This window comes from Prunus avium, chromosome 2 (assembly GCF_965620075.1).
Source record: "Prunus avium chromosome 2, drPruAviu1.hap1.1, whole genome shotgun sequence".
Classification (NCBI taxonomy): domain Eukaryota; kingdom Viridiplantae; phylum Streptophyta; class Magnoliopsida; order Rosales; family Rosaceae; genus Prunus; species Prunus avium.
In genome coordinates, this window is record NC_142285.1 from 2,084,393 (window position 1) to 2,094,670 (window position 10,278).

A 10,278-nucleotide genomic window follows, 5' to 3' on the forward strand; every position below is an offset into this window, starting at 1 on the left:
GGGAATTTTCTATAATTGACCCAAAAAAAAACAAACAAACAAACAAAGAAAGCAATGGAACGATGGTATATTCAGTAGCTCTTCAAATTGCTAAAATCTGAAATTCAAATTTACCTAAACGGTTTGAGATGATCTAACTTCTTTTCAGGTAGAAAATATTTTCAAATACACATTATAGTAATCTTAACCCTCACTCATACTCCTTGATTTACCCCAAAGTGCATATACAAATTATGAATATGCATCTCTCTTTTCGAACTACATTAAACTTCAAGGAGTATATTTGTAAGGGATTCTGTACTAAAAATGTCAAATGAGAAATTAAACACAAGAATGAACTCGGGGAATACACACAATTTAGCAGTATACTAAACACAATATCTATAAATTCAACCTCAGTAATTCTTTTTTGTTTTTTTGTTTTTTGTTTTTTGTTTTTTGTTTTTTGTTTTTTGAAAACCCAGAACTCCACTTTGTCAGCTGATTCAACCTCAATAATCAAAACTGGAACTCTCCTCAAAACTGCAATGGATGCTAAGAAATGCCGTAAAAATGTTGAATCTTCATTTTCTCAGGCAAGCACTTTTGAGTCAAACGTGCCAGCTTTTGTTTCAACTTCTTGAACATCTGAACATCCTGGTGATTCTGCAGAGGCATAGTTGACAACACGAGGTTATGAAAAAAATGATGATTTTGGAAAATTACATGAGAAATTCTTGGTGCCATAATATCAAAGAACATAAAAGTGACCTGGTACACAGTACACTACAAAAAGTATACAAGCATAGACCACGTTTGTTGCCTAGGATTGGATTGGATACCTTATTAGATTCAAGGTATGTTGAAATAAGAAATGAAGGTAGAGCTGAAGGATTTTTCATCGTGTGGTAAGTTATAAGGTTTTCTTCATAACTAAGCCATATTCTACATCCAACTTGGACCAAGTTTGGAAGATGGCCTCCATTTCTTCCTTCAACATACCTTGAATCTTGTGAGTTATCCAATCCAATCAAATCCTAGGCACCAAACATGGCCACACAGTAATAACAAAAGGTCCCAAATCAGAACAAAGATCATTAGCCAATTAACATGAATACAGCATAAAGCAGATCAATTCCAAAGATGTAGGCAGTTCTGTTAAAAACACCAACACTGTAGGTTTTCAGAAGATATTTCCAAAATATGAAAAGCCAAATTTCTCTGCATCAACAACAAAGTAGATAATCCAGAGAAGTATCGATTTCACGTGCACCCAGCTAATTATTACTGTTTCAGATTTCATAATAAGATTCCAACAACTACATAACATAGAAAAATTAAGGAATAGAGCAAGAAATGAGAAACGTCAGGTACAATTAACATGATCTCAGCAGAAAGCATATCAATACCAAAGATCTAGGGAGTTCATTAAAAAACACCTACAAAGTTGGTTTTCCTTTCCAGAAGATATTGAAAAGATCAAATTTCTCTACATCGACAACGAAGTAGAAATTCCAGAGTAGTATCAATGAATTTCACATACAGTTGGCTAGTCATTATTCTTTCAGCTTTCTTAATTAAACAACTACATGGCATAAAAAAATACGGAACAGAGCAAGAGATGAGAAATGTTAGGTACTAACTGTTATTGTTAAACACCAATCAGGTAGATAGTCCAAACATATAAACTGTTCAAAGGACAAACTTTCTCAAAATCAGCTGAAAATTGGTTAAAGGAGAGGTATGAATCAATAAAGCTAATTTCTTACTTTTTCATAACAGCAAACATGCTGTGACTTTCAGAAACTTCTGGCTCAACACGACCAGCACGTGAATCGGAACCCCTTGAGATCCGATTCGTTGCAAATCTTGCCCGAATACTAGCTTCGGTGGGGTCAAGGCTGTGACATTGAAGAAAATGTAGAAATGAGAAGACAAAAGACTGGTAACCTAGGGTTCTATCTTCACGAGCTTTTCTTTCATGCACACAAGTTGCGTATGAGTTACTTCAGCCATTAGTCCAACAATCCTAAAACCCAACTTCAACTGCACTCTCATCACCTTCTTATAGCTGAAGTAACTCATGTGCCTTTAGCTGCAACTAGCCCATGTGCATGAGAGAAAACCTCCTCTACTCTGCTTATACAGAGGAAATAGTTTAACACTAGAATTATTTTCTTGATAAAGACAAAGGAAGAGACACAATAAGAGCAATATAATCTGTTGATGATATCCAAAATTCATGCACTTATTGTCATCAAACACCTAATTAACAGAAACACAACAGAAAGCATATGAATACCAAAGACCTATGAAGTAAATACTTTTGCAAACACCAATGATGCATGTTTTCAGAAGGAAACGGAAAATGATAAAAAGCTGTATCTCAAAACTGCAACAGTATGAGTGTCTGATCTAGCTAATCAGTGGCCTCCCTTTAAGCTTCAGCTTTAGATAAATCGTATCAAAATTGTTTCAGCACTATATATTTATATGCAATGTTGAATGTCGAATGTTGGGTGGTGTAAACTAGTGGAACTTAAGTTTGACAAGATGCCTTTAAGGCATTTCATCAAACAGGTTCTCCCCCTCTTATATGTGGCTCCGTCATTGACAGTCACTTGTAAGTAAAGCAACTCATTATTGCTGAAATTCCAAAAAAAGATAAAATGCTCAAACACCTAAATTTCTCAAAACCAACTAACAGATGATTGACAATGCATTAAAGAAAACATGATGAATCAACACATATACAGAAAAGAACAGTTGATTGAATTACTAAATCAGAAAAAAAAAAATTAAAAAAAAAAAAAGTTCATACCTTTTGTTTTTCTTGGAGCTAAGATGAATGGTATCTGGGCCTGTATTGCTAGATATTGAAGAAGGGGCAAAGCCTTCCCTAATTTCAGAATCCACAGGCTGAGATGCCATAGTTGCTGCTACACGCAAAACAAAAGGAAGAAGAAACAACTGAGGTATTCAATTAAGACTTTAAAATTATCTAAATAAGTCTTGTGGTATTCCATTAAGACTATTAGGATTTTTAAAAAGAGAGTAGCCAAGAGACCTTATCAAAGAGACCTTGCATTCTTTTATGATGGGTGTTAGTGTTTTGCTCTAAGAGACCTTATCAAAAACTGTTGCCTTCTCAAAACAGGAGACGAAGCCAACATATAAATAGAATACTTTGCACAAAACCCAGAATTCATTCCCTGTTTTATTAACATCAATGACCACCAAGCACCACAATTCTTTTTTCTTTTTTTTTATGAACCAGGGGGAATATTGAGATTAATTTTGAAAATTTCATTAGTAGTTTTATAATTTCTAGAAAAGTTTGATATGTTAATGTGTGTTTAAGAGTTGGATAGCAGATGGTAGTTGGCATTTAATTCATGTTCTAGGGGGCTCTATGTCTTGCTTAAATATGAGCTTTTGTATCTGGCTTTAAGTACAGAACAAACAGAGCTACAACCTAAAAATAGCATTGTAATCAGCCTCTCTTATCCATACTAATCCCACCTATTCCGCTGCTTTCAAACCCAACAGGGGAAACCCCATAAAAAAAAAAACAACAAACTACACAGAATTAATCAAATGGGGCTTAACAACCCCAAACAATCATCAATCAGCCATAAACCAAGCACCACACTTTGCTACAACTGAAAACCCAGAAAAAAGAAAGAGAAAAAATATGAAACTATCGTAAGATTAACTTATCCAAAAATTGATCAAACTGCAAAGTGGTGAACAATGAACAAGAAATTGAAGATACCTACCGAACCGATACAAGCACTGAGAAAATCAAGGAAATGCTAAACCTTTATGAATGAAGCTCACTTTTTTTATAAACCTTTATGCAGAGAGAGATATGGAGAAGGGTGGCGGGAGGTGGGAGTTGATAAGAGAGGCTGCTATTGTAAATAGCAACTCACACACCTCTGCTATTTATATGTGTGGGAGTTGAGTCCATTTATATGGTAAATTTTGGCTATTTTAAATTATAGTGACTTGACCAAAATGCCCACTAACTTAATTTGTGCATGATAACTTAAATAAAAATGGCCTGAAAGTATATAAAGAAAAAAGTTTTGGAAAATATAATTTGGGTCATTAATGAAGACTGATCAGGCCCAGTCCTTGACAGGCCCGTTCATTGGTTTTTTTTTGTGTGTGTCGACGTTGAGAAGATGATGAGTTTTCTCACACACAAGATGATGGGCTTCAAACGTGCTACTTTTGTTAAACAAATGGAAGAAGAGAAGTCTTTATTTTTGAATTGCAAAAACTACTAAATCAATCGTATAAAAATAAAAATAAAAAAACTACTAAAAATCAAGTGAATTGGAACTTTGCCAAAACTGCTAAAAATCAAGTGAGAGAGAGGCTAGGCTAATTCATGGCTTTTGGGGCTAGTTCAGTGGGAACAAGATTTGAAACAGAAAAAAATATGTTGAGAAGGATCATCAGGAGAAAGGCGATGCCAACTTTCCAGAATCAGATGAAAAAGAGAAAGAAGAGAGTAGTAAAAACCAACCCATTTAAATTTTCACGTAATCCGGTCTCCACAAAGAGAAAGTCCCCGCTTGCATGTTGACAATGGCAGTTCACGGTGGTCATTGTGATGCGGGCCTGTGTGTGTCTCATATCTAACTGATACTGCTGCATTTTCCACCCACAAAATTCGGCAAGGCAGGAAGAGAAAAACCAACAGAGATATGAAGATTTGAAGAAGAAGAAGAAAGCAAAACGAAACATAGCATCTGTAGACAACTTACAGATGCAAGTAGTAGTAAACAATGCCAATGAGTTAGGTGCAATACAATAAACAAAGGAAATGGCAAAAGCAGGCCAGCATTACGGCTCTTTGTCGTGTCTTTATATCGACAGTATGATGTGTACTCCTTATTGTTTTATACGACATCACTTTCTTTTTACTTTTTTAAATCCTGCAATTGGATTCTCATCTTTGGCATCTCTGCATCTACCAGGAGCCATTTTTCTTTTTCCTTCCGTATGTTATTTATTTATTTGCAATTGTGTTATTTTTGTTCGCGACATTCTAATTTGATTAAGAGAATTGGGAGTATGAAATAAGAATCAGACAACTCAATAAGAATCAGACAACTCAATTCGTACGAGGCGTATACGAATTTTCTTTTAAGGAGGGTAGGATGTAATACCCCGAAAAATTCAAGGTGGACTTTCGTATTTAAGTGAAAAACAATATTATGGTGAAGAATAATTAAGGGTATTTTATCAAGTAATTTTGGATTGAGACTATTGAATTAAGTGTGTTTAATTTCAAGTTGGACAAAAATGCCCTTATGTAACATTTTGTGAATTTTTCAAAGGACATTTAAGAAATTGAGGTGAGACCATTATGATTCTTATGTAGTACAATCGTAGTCGACTCAATGAACACATAGGAAATCGTTTCTGAATTTTGGGCCAAAATGACCAAAATACCCTTGTAGGCCCTTAAAAAGAAAAAAAAAAAAAATCTGAAATGTGAAGGGCATCAACCCACCCTCCTCCCATTCTTTCCCCCTTGCCTCAAGCTTTCAAATCCACCATTTATGAAAGCATGAGTCACCTATTCTAAATTGATGACTCACCTAGCCTAAGATTCTTCAATCATGAATTTATTCTCTTCCTTCCCATTCATTGTATCATCACTCTCTTCTAAATTGATGACTCACCTAGCCTAAGACTCTTCAATCATGAATTTATTTTTATCCTCATCATTCGTTGTATCATGACTCTCTTCCTCATTCACAATATTTTCATCCTCATTCTTCTTTTGTTCCTCTTCAAAATCCAAAATTCGTCACTTCCTTGGAGCAGCCGAGAACTCAAATATCGAAAGCTCAAATGAGAAAACTTCCTTCATAAAAGTTGTTCATTTACGTGATTCCTATAACATGCTCCAATTTCACCTCAATCCGACTAGTACAGACTCCGAAAGGTTGGTATGATCACAATAAGTTTACCATTTCCTAATTTCACAGTAGTATGCTCGGTTTCAATATGTTTATGTGATTTCCTGTACTCAAATTACGTTGGTTCCTTCATCAAAGTTGTTTGAAATGCTGTCTATTATAATATATCAAAAGTTTAGGATTATCGGACTTCTATAGCCACCTTGGGAACGTTTAGAGTGGAACTTGTTTATAGTCCTCGACCCTAGTTCCTTCCCTCGGTTTCAGTCCAGAACACTCATTTCGAAAGCTCAAAAAACTATAGTTTCTTCACGATAGTTACTCCAAATTCTCCTCTTTATAACATATCCAAAGGTCAGCAAAACGCAACGATTATAACTCTCTGAAAATTGGTATGAACAAAACTTGTTCATTGATTAGATTGAATTTCTTGTTATAGATGTGTACTTTCTCTCAAATGGTTTCTTTCTTGTCATTCCATTGATCAAATTAGCCACTATCATCTCAAGTAAATGATTCTTTGAAGGTAGGAAGCTCATCTTCATATTGTCTCTTTGAGTACTAGTTGTAAATAAAGTGTTGGTTAGAATGCCTCAATGACATATATCTCTTTCAAAGTGTGTTTCTGTGAAGTTCTAGATTATTTCGATGTGATTTTGTACCAATTTCATTCTGGGATTTTGTTACATCAAAATTGATATCTCAAGGGTTATTTCAAAGTTGGTTTTGTGCCATTTGAATTTAAATTGAATTTTTTGTTGTTGTGAAATTTCAAAGTAGAGACTATGCTGTTGGAATTGTTCTGATTCTACTACATGCCCTGTTTTGAATAAGTGTTTGAAAACTTCCTGAACTTGGATTTTCATGAAATTTTAATATGTTTTACTTTCACGTATCTTCTTCAAATCTGGAAAGTTTTATCTCGTTTGGTTGTAAATTGAAATTTTGGCGATTTTTCAAAACAAGTGTACAAACCTGAAAAAAGGAACATTCTACAGCCTAGTCTGTTTTGGTTTCTATTTTGACATGCTTCCTTAACCCTAATTTCCATCAAATTTTGACATTTTTATTTTTTCTATGTGTAGTTGTGATCTGAAAATTTTTACATTATTTTGATTTAAACTCAATATTTAGTGAATTTTCAAAGTTAACTTGTTCCAACCCAAATGTTTAGCAAAACTGAAGTTTTTGTTTTAAATTTATGTTTTAAATTTTCTTTCTGAGTCTAGAGCCGAACAACCTGCTTTTAAATATCCCAAAGAGTAGAACTATTATAGGAGGGGAATAGATTGGTTTTTCCTTGACGCTTGATTCTATGCTTGCTTGGACGTGAGGTTAAGGGAAGTAAAGATCGGGTCGAACAACTTGTCAAGCGTATTATGGGGCTTTAGGTCTAAGTGCGCCAATAGGACACTCAAACGTGTTTCCTTATTTCCAGTGAATTTTAATCAGTAAATTATCTTAATTAGTTGTTCTACTCTGCGTACTTTCGAGGACGAACCTGCACAAGGTTAAGTTAGCTGGACACGAGGTAGGGTTTCCTGATTTCTCAATGATTGGGCTATGTCACTTTTAATCTTGGTGCTTATATATAATATTATAAATATGAATATCTAATGGGTGAGAGAAGGCTTTAGATACATCTGAGTAAAAATGCGGAATATATTCAAGTGACGGGAGCAGGGCCTGAATATATTGAGGTGATGGGACGGATGACCACTAGTTCATATTTTAGGGTATTCAGAGCCACAGTGGTAAAACGCATGGTATGGGACATTCAGGCTTGTTGCCCTAGGATATGAATTAGTGAGATTAGAAGAGAGTGAGTTCATGGCATCACCACATATGCAAATTTATTTATCTGGTTTGATTGCATAATTTATATATCTTGTGTTATTTGATGCATGACACTTTGATTAAACAAAAGAAAGATGGGTTAAGGGACGAATGACCGCTAGTTCATATTTTAGGGTATTCGAAGCCACAATGGTAAAACACATGGTATGGGACATGTAGGCTTGTTGCCCTAGGATATGAATTAGTGGGATTAGAATAGGGATGACAATTTTCCCCGCGGGTAAGGGTCTTCGTGGGGATTCGACCCTGTTGAGGCCCAAAAAATCCATGGTTGGGCCCGAATAAATTCATAGCCCAAAACGATATATTATCGAAAAAGGATCCAATTTGGAGTACACGAAAGTCTGCCATGCACAAGCCACATCCTGCATGCCATGCCAAATAAAAATCTGTCATGCTAGAAATTGATATTAAAATTATAAAGATGCATTTAGCTATGCAAATTCATGCCAATTATCCTATCAAGCGTCATAATTAAAAGCATGCCAAACGACATGCCATGCCAAGCGACATGTCATGCCAAGCGACATGTCATGCCAAGCGGGAAATTATTATTTCACACCCAATCGCACTTCAAGCTTAAGTGGGCCCAAGCCACTCAAATGCCCGGGGCTTGCTTGAGTGGGTTGTGGTATGGATGGTAACAAATTGTCATGGGACCCATTGATGAGTCAAGAAATGGAAGTCTCGGGTCGCTTGGGGGCCTCGGGACTCAGGCCCATTTCTTAGGCCCAAATATGGGTAAGCACAAGAGGAGAGATAGCCCATTACCTCAACTAGGGTAGCCCAACCAAAATGACCCATTACTTTAGATATCCCATAAAAGCCCAAATACTTGGTAAATTCAGCCCACTCATTAAATAGCTTGGTTTGCTATGTTAAAAAGGCCCAACTATTTGAATAAAGGGAAGTCAAAGCCTCCAGCACTTGGCTGAAACAAAGGGCCACGAGAAGAACAAAGGCTCACATGTGAGGGGCTGCTGGGAGAACGAATCCCAAGTGCAAGCATTCAAGAAACTGATGGGTATTGGCATGCAAGGGAGGACGCTACTTCTTAAACCAGCAGGCGCACCCATTTTCCTTTCCCTCATCAGATTTAGCTATGAAAAAAGGAGGAAAGAAGAGGAAGAAGATGAGTGAAAATAGAAGCCCCCCCTCTGAGGCAGCCGCTAGAAGAAACTTGGAGCACCCAAAATCTCTGATTTTGTGGGATTGGGCAGAGCCAACTTTGCCACCATGAAGTAAGTCAAGAAAGAGGAGAAGAAAGGAAGAGGAAAGCTTAGCTAGAATGGGAAGAAACCATTAGGGTTTCTTGGAGAAGAACAAACCCCAGCAACTATAAATAGGGCCTCTCCTACACAACACAACACAACCCACAACCTTCAGAGAGCAAGCTTTCTCTCTCACTTGCAAACCCAGCAATTTTCGTGCTATCCCTGCCAAGTCTCCTTTATTTCCTCTGTTTTGGCTGATCGACAGAAGTTTTGGCAGAGTCTCCGCCAAGCTGCCGGAAGCTACAAAAATCACCCAAAACTCTCCACCAATCCTCCTTAGAACCCCTCATCTCTTCCATTAGAACCTCTGTCCTTCGTAGGAGCCCACAACTCTCTCTCTCTCTAAAGTGCTAAACCTATGATAATTTTGCTCCCATGCCACATGCCTCTCATGCCAAGCCCGAAAGTTTATCTGTAAACATGAAGAAATTATCTGTAAGTTGCTGTTGTTTTTGTTGGTGAAGATAACCAAAATACTTCCTAAGGCTTTGCTGCCCTTTCGAAGCATTTTGGGGCTTAATTTTCGAACTCAGACAAAGGGGACAACTTCATCAGCCCAGCCCACTTGCTGCCGGAAGAAAAAGACCCCTACAGACCCTAATGGGTCGGGTATGAAGGACAAAAAACGGGTATGGGGATGGGTACGGGGAATTTTTTGGGTATGGTGTTTGGGGAGGGGCGGGGATGATATTTTAATCCCCAACTCGAACCCTCCCCGTTTAGAATATATATATTAATTTTGTGATGAGGTATATTATAGTATATATAAATATGCTATTAAAGTAATTGTACCGACTAAATTTTATATTATTATATTATGTACTTATATAATTTATACAAATCTTAAACCACACTACTTATTTATTTAGTTAACTTCCAAGACATATATAAACATTCTTATATTGTCTTATAAGTATATATTATATCTTGCCTTAGTATTTTTTTTTCTTCAACAAAGTAGTTATATATTGGTTTTTTCTTCCATAATGGGGCGGGTCGGGGAACCCATTTCCTAACGAAGGTGGGGATGGGGAATCCCTGATATGAATATTGTGGGTATGAAGGCCGGGATGGGGGAAAAAAGCTTAATGGGGATGGGGATGGGAATGGCATATCCACCCCCGATTCGACCCATTGCCATCCCTAGATTAGAAGAGAGTGAGTTCATGGCATCACCGCATATGCAAATTTATTTATCTGGTCTGATTGCATAATTTATATATCTT

General features: G+C 36.6%; 1 long non-coding RNA gene across 4 annotated transcripts; it reads right to left on the bottom strand.

Moving 5' to 3' along the window:
• Positions 1-98: 98 nt before the first annotated feature.
• LOC110746297 (uncharacterized) lies at positions 99-4,835 on the bottom strand. 4 transcript variants are annotated; one of them, XR_015833468.1, is made up of 4 exons: positions 3,759-4,835; positions 2,801-2,918; positions 1,749-1,880; positions 99-645 (listed from the first exon to the last, which is right to left on the bottom strand). It is a non-coding gene; the product is annotated as an uncharacterized LOC110746297 (long non-coding RNA). The 4 variants fall into 4 exon arrangements; XR_015833465.1 differs by having other exon boundaries at positions 4,517-4,833; XR_015833466.1 differs by having other exon boundaries at positions 2,801-2,915; positions 4,517-4,832.
• Between the last annotated feature and the right edge of the window lie 5,443 nt (positions 4,836-10,278).